Source organism: Gracilinanus agilis, chromosome 1 (genome assembly GCF_016433145.1).
Source record: "Gracilinanus agilis isolate LMUSP501 chromosome 1, AgileGrace, whole genome shotgun sequence".
Lineage (NCBI taxonomy): Eukaryota > Metazoa > Chordata > Mammalia > Didelphimorphia > Didelphidae > Gracilinanus > Gracilinanus agilis.
Genome location: NC_058130.1, coordinates 529,976,840 through 529,994,114, shown reverse-complemented (window position 1 = coordinate 529,994,114; position 17,275 = coordinate 529,976,840).

The window sequence follows — 17,275 nt, the reverse complement described above, 5'->3', positions numbered from 1 at the left end:
AAAGCAAAGGTCAGCAATGTCTTGTTTTTGTTGAATTGTATATGTATGGTTGCTATATACTTTGTTATGTAGTCTTTCTTAAGTTTAACTAATAAAGAAATGAAAATTAATATTACATGTCTTGAGAAATATAATTTTGAGAAAAGTATCATACTCCTGTATGACAGAAGACATGTTTTTCTTAAAATGTTAATGCATCTTAATGTTGTTCCCAGTAAAGTAAAATTGGGTATACCAAAATGAAAAATAAAGTTATTTGCAATAGTTTGTTGTTTTTCAGTCATTTCCATCATGTCTGACTCTTTGTGGACCCATTTGAGGTTTTCTTGGTGAAGATACTTAAGTGGTTTGCCATTTCCTTCTCCAGCTCATTTTATAGATGAGGAAACTGAGGCAAATAGGCTTTAAGTGGCTTGCCTCAGGTCCCATAGCTAGTATGTGTTTGATGCCAGATTTGAACTCGGGAAGATTCTGGGCCTGGAGTTCTTTCTAATGTATCACCTAGCTGCCTATTTCTGGACTTGTGAATAAAATCCTTCATTTAACTTTTTTGCAAGACACACAGAATAGACAAGATGTCATGCTTATTACTCCTTAAAAATACCGATAATAAGGGGCAGCTAGGCGGCTCAGTAGATACAGGAAATGAAAGGGAAGGAAGGGAGGGAGAGAGACAATTTGGATTATATAGCTTTAGAAAACATGTTGAAATTTTAATTACATGTAATTGGTAAAATAAAATATCTTTATAAAAAATCAAATGCACAAAAAATACCAAGGATAGAGATCCAGCTTCCAATACTAGTCAAAAATGACTTTTAAGTTTTTAGATCCAATTATTTCATTTGCTTTTTTTCTCCCAAGAATATCTCACCTTAAAGAATGAAAATAAACCACCAGAAAATATTTTATTTGAACTCTGTCTAATATGTCAAATACATCATTATTATTCAAGGCATACAGTCAGGGAGTCAATAAATTTCATTAAGCACCTACCTCCAGAGAAGTAGATATCGTGCTGATTGCCACAGATAGAAAAAAAAAAAAAAAGGCTAAAAACAGACCCTGCTCTCAAAGGACTAACAGTCTAATGGGGAAGATAGCATGCAAAGGACTAGACAATAAACTAGAGAGAATAAGAGGGAATCCATGGAAATTAAGGAAAATCAGAAAAGGCTTCTGATCAAAAGCGAGATTTTATGTGGGACTGGAGAGGAGCCAGGGAAGCCACAAGATGGAGATGAGAAGGAAGAGGCTTCCAGGAATGGAGGACAAGTGAAAATGCCTAGAGAGTAGAGTCTTGTTCAAGGAACAGCAAGGACAGTGTCACTGGACAACAGAGTACATGGGATAGTACAGTGTAAGCAACCTGGAGAGGTGGGAGATGGGGCCAGATCAAAAAAGAGTCCTATAAGCCAGAGTGTTTTATTTTTGATATAAATAGGAACTATTAGAATTTTTTTAGTAGAGTAGTGAAGGAGAAAAGAGAGTGACATATATGGACGTGTGTCACCTGCACTTAAGATCACTTTGACAGTTTAGTAGAGGCTAGATTGAAGTAGAGAGGCAAGCACACCAACCAACATGCATCAGATACATTAAAAATTATCCCAAAAAATGTGTTTCGCTTCCTTTCTATTCTTTCCCTCACATTTGACTCAGCAGTACCTGATGGGTAGACTGTTTAGTTAGTCAAGCACCAAACCTTGTATCCTCTGTGTGAGGAGCAGAGAAGAAAGAAATCAAGCTGAAGACATCATGGATGCATCCAGGTGATGTAGCACAAGTCATAGTAAGCCATCTCCACATAGTAAGTTTTCTTATGACTACCTGACTATAGAATGCAGGGGTTATTATTTGAAGAATTTGGCTGGGAGAAGAGAGAAAGAGGAGGGGAAAGGTGAGGAGACTTCTATACAGATCTACACTATGAGCTGTTTTCTTTCTTAGCAAAAAATGTTCTGACCACAGGAAATAAAAGGGGTTTTTTCCCTTGGATTTAGAGCTGAAAAAGCCTTAAAGACCATGTAGTATAACCACCTGATTTGACATATAAAGAAATGAAACTCAAGTTAAGTGACTTGCCAAGGTAGCAAAGTAAATAGCAGAGGACACCGTCTTTCTTTAATCCTGTTAGATGTTTAGTCACCAAAGTTAGCTAAGTAGGATCCCAAACTCAATTCCCTTTTCTAGCTTATGTAAATTTTTCTTATTTTTCAGTCATGAAAAGTTTTGAGGTTTTTTTCTGCAGTTAGTCTAACAAACACTTAAAACTATAATTTTTTCCACTTAAAACTTTGGGCAAAATATTATTCCTTGACCTTTCAGCTTTATGATGCTGTGTATTCATCAGTCTAGACACAGGACAAAAATCAAATTATAAAGAGAGGGGAAAGTATTTAAGACCAGTATAAGATGCTCAAATTAAAACATAAACATTCCTTTCCATTTTTCTATAAGCTACAAAAGGAGAGAAGGTGTTTTTTGGGAAGATATAACATAATAAAAAACTTTTGAAATAAAAATTAGTGCCATATGAGTTCTTTGTTATCATTTGACATTAAGCAAGATAAGATTTTTAATATTAACTTTGACACTGAATTTCAGGTACATTGTCTGGCTATCATTTAGTTACTCTAAAAGATAGAGTTATAGGATGTAAACTAGTTAAATTTGTACTGGCTGTGTACAGTTCTCTATATGAGGCCCCATTTCCTAAATCGAGCCTAAATGTAGTCTTTGTCAGAATGTCAGTGCTGGTGTTTTTTGTTCATTTGTTTAGGAACACTTTCAGAATTCAGTGCAAAGCAATGAAACCATTTAAACTTACATCTGCCCCAAAACTTGAATTCTCATTCTTGATTGAATAAGAAAATGAACTTTTAAAATGATGTATGCAATTGATTCCTTAAAATTAATTTCTGACACTATAAATCTGAACCAATGTGTCCACAGTTAGCTAAGGCTTTCTCCTGCTGATCTCATAGATTTAATTTTCAGTGACTTTAGTGGGAGTTGAAGGACCTATAGAGGTTATAGAATGAACTTTATTTATAGATATAGATATAGATATATATGGATATAGAATACTATATCTATATACTATTATATTTATATTATGTAAATAATATTAGATTTATAGCAATTTATATTTTTATTTATATTCTATTCTATAAAATTATAGAGAAACTATAACTATTAGAGAAAGACCTTTGGGCAAGTCACTTAATCCCTCATTCACCCCTACCAATTCTCTAAGGTTTTTAAGTTGCAGAACAAGTGCCAAACTGACTTGGAAACAGTTTCCTCCCTCAGGAGTTCCTTATAATAATGAAATCTCACAGGTCCTGTCCAAAATAAACTAATAAAGGAAGTGCTTAGGTACTTGGGAGGATTTATTTTATTAGCTTCCATATTCCCTCCAGTGATGCAGAGTACGACCCATCCATGGCAAGCCTATAATCATGACTCTTGTCTGGGACTTCCTATAAATCTAAAGGGGACCACCCAACATGCTGGTGGTCTCCCATTAGAACTCAAATTTCTTGGGGCAGCTGGGTGGTTCAGTGGATTGAGAGCCAGGCCTAGAGAGGGGAGGTCCTAGGTTCAAATCTGGCCACAGGCACTTCCCAGCTACGTGACCCTGAGCAAGTCACTTAATCGCCATTGCCTAGCCCTTACATTCTTCTGCCTTGGAACCAATACATCTTATTGATTCTAAGACAGAAGGTAAATTTTAAAAAAAAAACTTCAATTTCTTGACTTTTTATAAATAATAATGGAAATCCGAGTTTCTGTTATCTCTTGTTCTTACTTACTACATGATAGACCCATCTTCTTTTCCAGTGATCTTAAGCTAAGTATTAACTTTATTTTCTCTTGACCTAACATTCTCTTCCAGTGCCTTTATACATAGTAGATGCTCAGGATTTGTTCAGTTTAACTGATTTTATAGCAAGTTAATTACTTTTCCTAGCTAACTCTTGTACTAGAATATACTAGTATATCTAGTAACTCTATGTCTCAGAATGTTCACTTTATATAAGAACAAAGCTTCAAACTGTCTGAGTTATTATATTTGGCTTTTAGGTATTCCTCAATTGAATTTGAGACAACAAATAACCAGTCTATTTAACTATTTACTCTTTCCTTTTCACTGAATAATTTCTCAGCAGTTTCAATCAACCAACTACTCAGCTACCTATAATAGTGGACTTTATCCCCACTCCTTCATCTGTGTATTATTATCCTCATTAACAAAACCTTACTGTTCTCTAGTTTCAGCTAAATCCATTCATTGTGAGAGTCAAGTTGAGTCTTTTTTCTCAAGACTATACTTCTTAAAGACCTACATGAACTGATGCAGAGTGAAATAAGCAGAACCAGTAGATCATTATATATAGTAATTAAAATATTATGGAACAATTGAATGTAATAGACTTTGCCACTAGCAGCAATACAATGATCAGGGACAATTCTGAGTGACTTATAAAAAAAGAATGCTCTCCATCTCCAAAGAAAGAACTGTTGGAATAGAAACGCAGATGAAAACATGATTTATCACTTGCTTATTTGGGTATATGATTCAGGGTTTTGGTTTTGTGAGATTATTCCCTTACAGAAATAAAAAATATGGAAGTGTGTTTTGCATGATTATTCATACATAGCCCAGATTGAATTGCTTGTCAGCTTCTAGAGTGGGGAGGAGGAAGGGAGGAGACAACATGAATCCTATAGCTTTGGGAAACTCATGTGGAAATTTGTATGGATTTTTCTTTAGTCTTTATTATTTTGTCAGATCTTTTTTTTTAATTGTATTTAATTAATTCATTTAGAATATTTTTCCGTGGTTACAAGGTTCATGTTCTCTCCCTCCCCTCCAAACCACCCCTCCCACTCCCATAGCCAACACGCAATTCCACTGGGTTTTACATGTAGCAATGATCAAGTCATATTTCCACATTATTGATATTTGCACTAGGGTGATTGTTTGGAGTCTATATATCCCCAATCATATCCTCATCAACCCATGTGTTCAAATAGTTGCTTTTCTTCTGTGTTTCTCCTCCCACAGTTCTTCCTCTGAATGTGGATAGTGTTCTTTCTCATAAGTCCCTCAGAATTGTCCTGGATCATTGCACTGCTGCTAGTAGACAAGTCCATTATATTCAATTTTACCACAGTGTATCAATCTCTGTGTACAATGTTCTCCTGTTTTTGCTCCTTTCTCTCTGCATCAATTCCTGGAGGTCATTCCAGTTCACATGGAATTCCTCCATTTCATTATTCCTTTGAGCACAATAGTATTCCATCACCAACAGATACCACAATTTGTTCAGCCATTCCCCAATTGAAGGACATTCCCTCATTTTCCAATTTTTTGCCACCACAAAGAGCACAGCTATTAACATTTTTGTACAAGTCTTTTTACCTATGGAAATTTGTTATTAAAATAAAATAAAATGTTAAAAAAAGGCAATCCTTCTTAAATCTCTTTTCCATGGAAAACAGACTCACTTCCATCAATCAGCTCTCATATGGCATAATCTCAAGGCCCCCCACTAACTTAGATTCTTCCCTCTTTTGGATAGTCTCCACTTTATCAATGTTTTTCTTGAAAAGTTATACCCAGAACTGAACAAAATATTCCAGACATGATCTAACCAGGTCAGAGAAGAATGGAATTATCACTTTCTTTGGGATGAACACTATATCTTCTGAATTCACAGAATAATGGAGAATCATATAAAGACATAGATCGGTTGCAGCATTCTTTCTCATTATGACCCACCTACAAAAATTAATGTAAAAAAGGGTCATCCAGGAAATGTATCAATAAATAAAGAAAGTATAGTAGTTATGGAGTGAAAACAAAGGATAATGGAGTCACAGCCCAAATTTTGCATCGATGACCATAAAATGGAAGGTCTAGAACAATGATTCCCAAAGTGAGCACCATTGCCCCCTGGTGCATGCTGCAGGGATCCAGGGGAGCAGTGATGGCCAGAGGTGCATTTGGGGGCGGTGAATAACTGAAAGGGGGCAGTGATAGTATGTGACAGGGGGCACTAAGTAATATTTTTTCTGGAAAGGGGGCGGTAGGCCAAAAAAGTTTGAGAACCACTAATCTAGAAGATAACTTTCATACTTTTTGTATAGATCTTCACAAAGTATATACAGGAAAACATTATCCTTTTTTTCTTTATCTTACTAGACTCTACCCTGTTCTAACCTGTTCAGGCCTTTTTTTAAAAATCCCAATTCTATTATCCATTGTCTTAGTAATTATATCTCATAGTTTTATGTTATTTTCCAATTTTATAAATATTCCATCTGTGCCTTTAAGGCAACTGGTGACTCAGTGGATAGAGTACTGGCCACCCAGGAAATCTGAATTTAAATCCAAACTCAGACATTTACCAGCTATGTGATCCCAGGCAAATCACTTAACTTCTTTTTTGACTAAGTCTTTTGATCTGTAAAATAGGGATAATTCACAGGGTTCTTGTGAGAATCCATTGAAGTAATTTTTATAAGAGGAGTATTTCATCACTCAATATCAATATCAATTTATCACAATATCATTATCAATACATTTCTTTTTGAGAAGCACCCAAAATTGTTGGGAATGTGGACTAACATTGAGGGATTTGTCAGATATTTCAAAGGAATTTCCTAACCCCAAGTCAGATAATGGTCTGGGACCAAACATCTTACATGAAAGAGTTCATCCTAGTCCAAAGCCTTCACTGAGTGTGATTGTCACGGCCTCAGGCTATGCCCAGGACTAAAATAGCTATAGCCCTCCCTTGCAATGGAAAGCATTTCCCAGAAGAAATACCTCCAGCAGATAGAGGCAGAAAGCAACAGAGACTTGAATGACTGGCATAGCCAAGGACCAGAAGATGGTAGCAGAGAGTAGCTAAAAACCAGAGACCAGCATAAATGAGGTATGGTGCTCCCTAGAGTGCACCTGACACCCCAAGGAGTGTCTCCACCCAGTTAATTATATAACGTCAGATGGAGAGTTTAGATGCATAGTCTACCAGAGAGAGGCAGAAAACCACACGATGGCATCATCCAAAAACATTGAAGGCCCTGTAGCATCAGATGTGTAAGTTGCTATTTATTTCCCAGTTAGGAGAAATTTGAATGACCCTTCTCCAGACCTGAAGCACCTTTCTTCAATGAAGAGCTTTTGAAAATCACAATCAATAGCTCAGCAGCCATAGCTACCAATTCTTACAGTATCCTGAAATAGAGTTCATCTGAACTTGATGACTTCGACTCATCAAGAACACCTAGGCAGGGGGCAGCTGGGTAGCTCAGTGGATTGAGAACCAGACCTAGAGATGGGAGGTCCTAAGTTCAGGTCTGGCCTCAGAGACTTCCCAGCTGTGTGACGCTGGGCAAGTCATTTGACCTCCATTGCCTATTTAAAAAAAAAGAAGAAAGAAAGAACATCTAGGCAGTTTTTTGAGTTTTGTTTTGGTTTTATGTTTATTTCTTTTGTTTTATCCTTTTTTACTCTTTTCCAGAGAAAATCAAAACCATCTCTTTGTGGTACTGCTCATCTCTCTTTTTCAACACCTCAAATTCTCTCTACATCTGGAGTTCTAAACCTAAGGTACATTAACATTAAAAAAAATTATAACAGTGTTTCAATATGATTGATTTCCTTTGTAAAATTTTTTATGAATTGAAAAGGAGGCCATAGGCTTCACCAGACTACCAAAAAGTCCATAGAGGGAGACTGCAACCTTTTTGTAATTATGACTCACCTACAAGAAATAATGTAAAAAAGATTAAGAGCCCCTACTCTTCATCTTCATTCATCCAATCTTTCTACCAGTAAAAAAAGAGGTAGCCCTTCTCTTAGAAAAGGTTAATTCTTGGGGACAGCTGGGTGGCTCAGGGGATTGCGAACCAGGCCCAGAGATAGGAGGTCCTGGGTTCAAATCTAGTCTCAGACACTTCCTAGCTATGTGACCCTAGGCAAGTCACTTGACCCTCATTGCCTAGCCCTTACCACTCTTCTGCCTTGGAACCAATACACAGTATCATTTCTAAGACAGAAAGGAAAAGAAGAGAAAAGGTTAATTCTTCCATATATGTCTTGATATTATTCTTTCCCAAATTCTTCAGGGCCTTTTCCCATTGATTCCTTCTCTTATCTTCAGGCTCTCACTATTACCTCCTTCACTGCTTACAAAAGTTCTCTGGTTGCCCCAGCCTTAAAAAAAAAAAATTAAATCTTTCCTTTACTCTACTTTCCCTCAAGCTATTGACCTATATTTCTCTTCCTTTTTGCTGCTAAATTCGTGAAAGAGTAATTAACATTTATTGACACCATTTCTCAGCCCTATTCACTCCTCAACCTCTTACCCTATGTCATCTGATAACTATCAACTAGGTCTCTGTAAAGTTATCATAAATCTCTGACATATTATATTCCTTATTTTTTCTGGATCTTCACTCTTTATCTCTATAAGTAGGGAAAGATTTCCACAGTTTTGGGGTTCTTGATTTTGTTGGCCATTACTTCCTTCAGTATAATGTCTCATTTCTTGACTTTGATGACAGTGCTCAGTGCTCTCTCTCTCTCTCTCTCTCTCTCTCTCTCTCTCTCTCTCTCTCTCTCTCTCTCTCTGTCACTTACACACACACACACACACACACATACACATTTTCTAACTCTGATAATTCCTCAAGTTCCTTTGTTAATTCATATCCATTTCACATCTCACAACTCTTCTTTTGGATATCTCCAATGGTTTCTATTGTGGCTCTTCTATTTACTATCTCTTCTAGGGTTATCTCACTCACTCCCTCAGATGCAAATACCAACTCTATTCAGTTGACTAAAATCTATATACTCAGCCATAGTCACACTCCTGAATATCAGTACCTGTTGTCTATTAGATACATCCACTGGTTATATGTCCACCTAGATATTCCTAAACCTCAACATATAAAAAACTGAGTTCATTCTCCCTAGTAAATATACCCTTCCATCAAACTTCTTTATTTCTTTCTTTAAAAAAAAACTTAACTTCCATCTCAGAATCAATATTGTGTTTTGGTTCCAAGGCAGAGAAGCAGTAAGAGATAAACAATAGGAGTTAGGTGACCTGTCTAGGGTCACACAGCTAGGAAGTGTTTGAGGCCAGATTTGCATCCAGGATCTCCCATCTTTAATCTGAATTTCAATCCACTGAGTTACCTTGCTACCCCTAAACTTCCCTATTTCTATAAAAACCATCACCACATTCTCAGTTTCCATAAGCTTAGAAATATCTTTTACTTTTCCCTCTTCCTCATCCTCAATATCTACTTAGGTTACAAGCTCTGTTTGTTCTACTTCTAGAATCCCCTTTACATTTATCTCCTTTCTATTCATAGTCACCACTCAAGTTCATGCCATTATCACATCTCACCTGGACTATCCTAATCCATTCTTAATTGGTCTCCTTGGCCTAAGTTTCTCCATACTCCATCAAAAATAATGCCATATGGAGCAGCTGAGTGGCTCAGTGGATTGAGAGCCAAGCCTACAGATGGGAGGTCCAAGGTTCAAATCTGGCCTCAGATACTTCCCGGCTGTGTGACCCTGGGCAAGTCACTTAACCCCCCTTGCCTAGCCCTTAGCACTCTTCTGCCCTGGAGCCAATACACAGTATTAACTCCAAGATGGAAGGTAAGGGTTTAAAAAATAATGCCATAATAATTAATCTTCCTATGAGTACATCACTACGATTCTAAAAAAAAAATGCAAACTCTTTAGGCTGAAATTTAAGGCCTTTCATAATCTGGTACCAACCAATGGCCAATGTAGAAATTTGTTTTGACTGTACGTAATTCTGAAAAAGATTTTGGTTTTCTTTTTTCTCCTCTGTGGGGGGAAGTAGGGAGGGAGAGAAAATGATGTTTCTTAATTGAGATAAAAAACAAATTTAAATGATCTGTTCTCAACCTATCTTCTTAGTTTAATTTTTCCCTCACACATCCCAGCCAAAATAGACTCTTAGCTGTTTATCCTTTCTTATTTCTACACATTCACAATCCTCATTTCCACTTCCCCAATGTAGTCTGCAGTGTACTCCTTTCTCATTACTGAGTTAAAGAACTCTTGACTTTCCTCAAGATTCAGCTTAAGTTCTACCTCTTTCATGTAGCCTTCTCTTTCTTTCAGCTAAAATAATAGAGCATACATGCCACTATTCTAACCCATAAATATTTTAAAATCTAATTAGGGTGACATTAGATAGATAGATAGATAGATAGATAGATAGATAGATAGATAGATAGATAGACAGATAGATAGATAGATAGATATAGGGAAGTTAAAGAATATAATGAAGAACAAGCAATCTCCAATTTATGAATGGATGCGGTTGTCAAGGTCCATTTGTAAACAGAGTTCTTGGGATCAGAAAGTTCAGTCCAATAGAAACATCACTATTTCTAGTGATAAGGCTCCCAGGCCAGTATATAGAAGTCTATCAAAACCTGTATATACTGGAAGCAAAGCCCTAATAGCACTCAAGAGTCTAGCCACCATGTACTTCAGTGCTTCCTTAGAAAAAGGCCTTCAGTCCTTCAACTAAGTGGGACTTCATTCTCAAACACAAGCCTAGGTAACAGGAATAAGAATTTCCCCTCCTCTGAACATCACCTTCTTCTATGCAAAGGCAGTGGGTCTTCCTCCAAACAACTGGGAACTGGTGTTGTGATGGCCTGTAACATGAGTTGCAGCATAATGAGGCTAAGGAATGAAAGGATTAGGAATTGTTGGGAAGTCAAAAACAGTTTTTGTGATGGTCCCATGGAGGTGTTTCACCAATTACCCCATTTCCTATTTTCCTGAGGTTTCAGAAATTGACCCATCTGTTTCCATTGCCTCTGACTGCTTCTTCATAGATTCATAGGATCATAGATTTATAACTCAAGGGATCTTAGAGATTATCTAGTCCAATCTATTCATTTCACAAATAAGGAAGTTGAAGCCAAAAGATGCTGAACAATTTATTCATGGTCACATTGGTAATAAGTGGAAAGACCTAGAACATCCAAGTTCTCTGTCCTCTATGTGCTAAACTTCAAGGAAAAAATGAATTTTCACAGTTTCACCCCTATCTTTTGTCCCCTGAAGCAAGATTCAGCACACTTAAAATTTTCTTTAAAAGTTCTCTACTTCACTAAAAGTTTCATGAAGGAAGGGACCTGACCTATCATAAATCTGTAACTTTCCCCAATTCCTCATATAGTGTTCTAAAAAAAAAATAGGAGCTTAATAGTTTTTTTAATTTAACTGGATTTTATTTCTAGTAATGATAAGGAATTATGGGTAAGAAATAACAAGGAGAAAAAAAGTTTTACAATTCCAGGAAGGTTCAAAATGTCATAGCCAAAATTTTCCCCAAAATTCATTGGATTATAAATTCCTTGACTTTGTTAACATATCCTCCCTCTATACTCATAATTTTAACTTCATAACACTTCCTTTCTTTGTGATATTTACCCCCTACAAGGTCAACAAATTCTCTAAAAGTTAAGAGAAGGGAGAAATCAATGCAAGTTGAGGTTGTGATGGTAAGCATTACTGAGCAGATGGGATTGTATCTTGAAGACCAGGTAGAATCTGGGTAGAACTAGAGAAGATGGGGAAATAATCCAATGAATAAAACAATATGGTCAATATCACAAGGGTGAGAATGAGCACAGAATACTCACTAGACCAGTCTGTCCATAATGGAAGCTTCCATTGGAGTAAAAGAGAAAGAGAAAATTGGATTGGTAGGTTAAATATGTTATAAAAATCCTTGAAAGTCATTCTATAATGTCTAGTCTTACTCTCAGATAATGAGGAGCCCCAAGAGTCTTCTGAGGAGCACAGTGACAGAAGAAGACAGTAGTCCTAAATAGAAAATACTCCATGGCAGACCCTAAAAAAAAGCATGCTAATGATCTAAGTTCATGGCAGTGGAAGTAGAAATGAAGAGAAAGATATCAGAAATAACTGAAAGGCAGAAACACCATGACAAGGTGGTCATATGGATGTAGAGAGGGAAGAAGACAGAGGAACCACAAGGCTTCTATAGTGGGAGACTACAGAAAGGTAACACCATTCAACCAACAAGCATTTTTTTACACTATTTTTTTAACATTTATTAATATTCATTTTTAACATGGTTACATGATTCATGCTCCACCTTTCCCCTTCAATCCCCCCTCCTGTACCCCCCCAACAAGCATTTTAAAAAACCTATCACATGTGTGCCAGGCCCTGTGCTAGGCACAAGGAACACAGACACAAAGGAAAGTTTCTGCCCCAAAGGAGGTAATATTCTAGTTGGGAAGGAGAAAGGTTGTTGTTGCTGCTGCTATTGTTGTTGCTGGGAGTAAAGTAAGAAGATCATGGCCATTTCTGGGTTACTGAACTCAAAGTGATATCAATGTATAAATGTCTAGTAGATAAAAATAAAACTGTGACAGGCAATGGTGCAAGACTAGAGACACCCTTAAGTTACCCACAAAGAGTTCACCAGGGAAGCCAAGGGGGTACATGAGTTCTCTTAAGAATAGAGAATTAATCAATGACACATGTAAAACCCAGTGGAATTGCTCTTTGGCCAATGGGAGGGGGTTGGGAGGAGGATAGGGAAAGAACATGAATCATGGAACCATGGACAAAATATTCTTAATTAATTAATTAATTAAAGATTTTAAATTTAAAAAAGAATAGAAAATTAAGGGGGGGAGGCGGGGGTACCAGACAAATCCTAGAGGAGCATTGCTCTAGTTGGAGGGAGGGGTGGTGTGATTAAAGAAGTTGGAAATACTCTGGCCTTGTCTTTTCTCACCTGCAAAATGAGAGTTAAACCTGATCATCCTTAAAATCCCTGCCAGTCTCAAAATTCTATGCATCCAAACAAAACAGAATAGTCCGGTATCGTAGAAGTCAGGGGAAAAGTTTCAGTAACGAGAGGGTAGTCAAATGCTTCAGAGATATCAAAGAGAACCTGGACTGATTTTTTAGGAGATGATTGCTTTTTTTTTTTTTAACTGTGGTATGCAGTTAATTCAGAGGCAGCAGGGTGGCACAATGGATAGAGTGTAGGACTGGAATCAGGAGGACTCATCTTCCAGAGTTCAAATCTGACCTCAGATGCTTATTAGCTTTGTGCCCCTGGGTAAGTCACTTACTCCTGTTTGCCTCATCTGTAATATGAGCTAGGGAAGGAAATGGCTAATCCCTCTAGAATTTTTGCCATGAAAACCCCAAATGGGGTCAAAAGAATAGGACACAACTGAAAATGTTTGGACATGTAATTAACTTACCCCTTCACAAACGGCACTTACTAAGAAGCAGACAGTAGTTCTAAACAGAAAATACTTCATCCATCATAGAGGGATTTTTTGAACAGGAAAGTTATTAGTCTCTTCTCAAGAGCCAAAGATACATGATTCAGATTAACCTGAAGAGGCACTAAGTATGCTGGGAAAAGCACTATGTTCTTGGTCTGTCACATCCCTTCTAGCTCCAAATATATGATTCTGTGACCTCAAGTATAGTCAGTATAAATTCAACCTTTGTGAAATGATTTTGGGATTTCAGGAAATCTCCCAATTTTTCTGCCATGTTTCTGCCACATAACTCTTAAAATCCTGTTAGAGATTTGTTCCTTTCAGAAAGTCCCCTTTTAAAATGTGGCCTTAAAATTAGTTAAAATAAACTCCTGAAACATGATTCATTCATTTTCTGTAGATGGATTTTTATCAGATCACTTTTTTCTGGAGTCTGGACAGCACAAGAACCCTGGAAAACTGGGGGAATAAGAGGAATAGCTTTAATAGAGAGAATGGGGAGGGGGCAACAGATCACAGCTGAGAGAGGAGAGCATTGAGAGAGGAAATGGGAGGTGCCAAAGAAACAATCCTCAATGACTTCAAAATTTAGCCTGACCCTGCCAGTGACACCAGGAATAATAAACAAACACATATCAGATTGTGGACTGTGATTCTTGTCTTGATTGCCAGGATCCTTAGGTCTTTGGAGTCATGGTATTTCTCCATGACAGTCTCTGAGATAAGATCAGCTCACCAGTAGGATACCAGGTATAGCACAGATCCCAAAGTTTATTGAATTCTCAACTGGATTCAACAGTGTGTAAGTTTGGTTTAGAGTATAAACTAAAATTATCCTTGTGGTATTAACACCAACCACTATTGGAAAAATTTGCCTAATCTTTTGTGCCTGCTACCACTCACTAACTAGCCTGGTTTTCTGTCTGTCTCCTGCCATAAACCAATTGGCTTCAAGAAGAGACAGGATGTTTATCTTTGGGGCCATTATCTCAAATTGTGCAGACAGACGAGTATTCACAGCCACTGCTCTAGGTCAAAAACAACACAAGCTTTCTTGTTTACATTCCAGACCTTCTCTTCAGGCCTTTGCAAATGAAAGCCTTTGTGTGTGCATCATCTCACAAAACCATTCGACTACCAAAGCTTAGGACCATGAATATTTTATATTTTATTTCTCCTTCCTTCTAATATCTAAACAGTCTTTAGGACCAGTTCTGGTCCTTAGAATGCACAGATCTCTTGCCAGGAGTCCCCAAATGCTGCATCATAAATAGTATCAACCAATTAATCAAGAAACATTTATTAAGTATACTATAAGCATTCTATGTACCAAGCACTAAACTTTATGGTGGTTGTTATCATTCAGTCATTTTGGTCATCTTCAACACTTACTGATCCCATTTGGGGTTTTCTTGACAAAGATACTGTGGAGTGGTTTGACATTTCCTTATCCAGTTTATTTTATGATGCAGAAATTGAGACCAACAGGGTTAAATTACTTGCCCATGATTAAATAGCTAGTAAGTATATGAGGCTGAATTTGAATTCGATCCTTCTTGACTCCTAGTCCCTAACATCTATACCACCTAGCTGTCCTAGTCACAAATATAGAAACAAAAATAAAAGTTCTTGCCCGTAGGGATCTTACATTATATTTATATTTTTTAAGGTTTCTATTAAACAGTGATATTTCAAATGCTAACTAAAGGAAAATTGTCAAAGTATTTGGAAAGTTCTCATGAAGAATAAAAAAAGGATTATATGATACATGTAAAACCCAGTGGAATTGCATGTTGGCTATGGGGAAGAGGGGGGGGTTGGGGAAGAAGAACATGAATCATGTAACCATGGAAAAATATTCTAAAAAATTAAAAAAATTTAAAATTTAAAAAGCCCATCAGGCAATTCTAAAAGGGAAAAAAAGGATTATACTTGTCCTGCTTGTCACAAGAGGGAAGAACTAGAAGATGCTGCAGAGTAAAGTTGATAAAAATTACTGAAATATTAAGGTTTTCCTTGCTATAAGGGAAAAAAACACCAAAAATGTGGATATGTCCAAAAGTGAAATGGATTATTTCAGAAGGTAATGGTGACCTTCTTAATGAGGACTCTCAAACAAAGGCATCATGACATCTAGCATAATATTCATTGGGGATATTTTTAAAAATATATTCATTTGTTTGTTCCATTAAAGGTTCTGGGTACCTCCCTTCCTCCCTCCTCTCCCAGCACCAGAGAAGGCATCATTTGACAAATGAATAATTAAATAAATATATATACATATATGTATTAATATATATATATATAAAACTATGTCTTAGAAATAGAGAATGATGACATAAATAAATTCAGGGAGCAAAAATAATGTACCTGTCAGACTTATTGGATAAAGGAAGAATTTATGACCAAACAAGATGTAAAGAATATAATAAGATATAAAGCAAATTAATTTGACTAGATTAAAAACTTTGACTAGATCAAAAAGGTTTTGCACAAAGAAAACCAATGCAATCAAGATTAGATGATAAACAACAAACTGGGGAAAACATTTCACAGCAAGTGTCTCTGGCAAAGGTCTCATTTCTCTAATATATAGAGAATTGAGTCAAATTTCTAAGAATATAAGTCATCCCCAAATAATAAATGGTCAAAAGATATGAATAGGCAGTTCTCAAATGAAGAAATAAAAGCTATGCTTAGTCAAATTTTAAAATGCTCCAAATTACTATTAATTTTAGAAATACAAATTAAACTATTCTAAAGTGCTTCTTCATACCTATTAGATTAGTTAATGTGACAAAAAAGGGAAACAATAAATGTTGGAGGGGCTATGGGAAAATTGGGACATTAATATACTGTTGGTGATGTTCTGAACTGAAACAACCATTCTGGAGAGCAATTTGGAACCATGCTCAAAGAGTCTTGAAACTGTGTGTTCCCTTTGACCCAGCAATACCACTATTAAGACTGTATTCAAGAGTTCAAAGATAGGGGGAAAGGACCTATTTGAACAAAAATATTTATAACTGCTCTGTGGTAACAAAGAACTGGAAACTAAAGGGATATCCATCAATTAGAGAATGACTGAACAAATTGTGGCATATCATTGTAATAGAATGCTATTGTGCCTTAAGAAATGATGAAGAGGATGATCATTACAAAAAACCTTGGAAAGACATATGAAGCAATGCAAAGTGAAATGAACAGAATCAGGAGAACATTATGTACAGTAAAAGCAATAATATATGATGATCAACTGTAAATGACAACTATTATCAACAATGCAAGGATCCAGGACAACTGCAAGAGACTCATGATAAAAAAAAAAAAGGCTATCCACCACCATAGAAAGAACTGATAGAATCTGGATGCAGATCGAAGCATACCATTTTTTACTTTATCACCTTCATAAGTTTTTTTCTTCTACAAGCAACATATGTCTTCTTTTGAAACATGATGATCTCTTATAATTAGAGAAATGCAAATCAAAACAACTCTGAGGTACCACCTCACCCCCAGCAGGTTGGCTAATATGACAGCACTGCTAGTGGAATTGTGAATTGGTCCAACCATTCTGGAAGGTAATCTGGAACTATGCGCAAAGGGCTTTAAAAGACTGTCTGCCCTTTGATCCAGCCATGCCACTGCTGGGTTTGTACCCCAAAGGGATAATAAGGAAAAAGATCTGTACAAAAATATTTATAACTGTGCTCCTTGTGGTGACAAAAAATTGGAAAATGATGAGATGCCCTTTGATTGGGGAATGGCTGAACAAATTGTGGTACCTGATGGTGATGGAATACTATTGTGCTGAAAGGAATAATGAACTGGAGGAATTCCACGTGAACTGGAATGCCCTCCAGAAACTGATACAGAGTAAAAGGAGCAGAACTAGGAGAACATTATA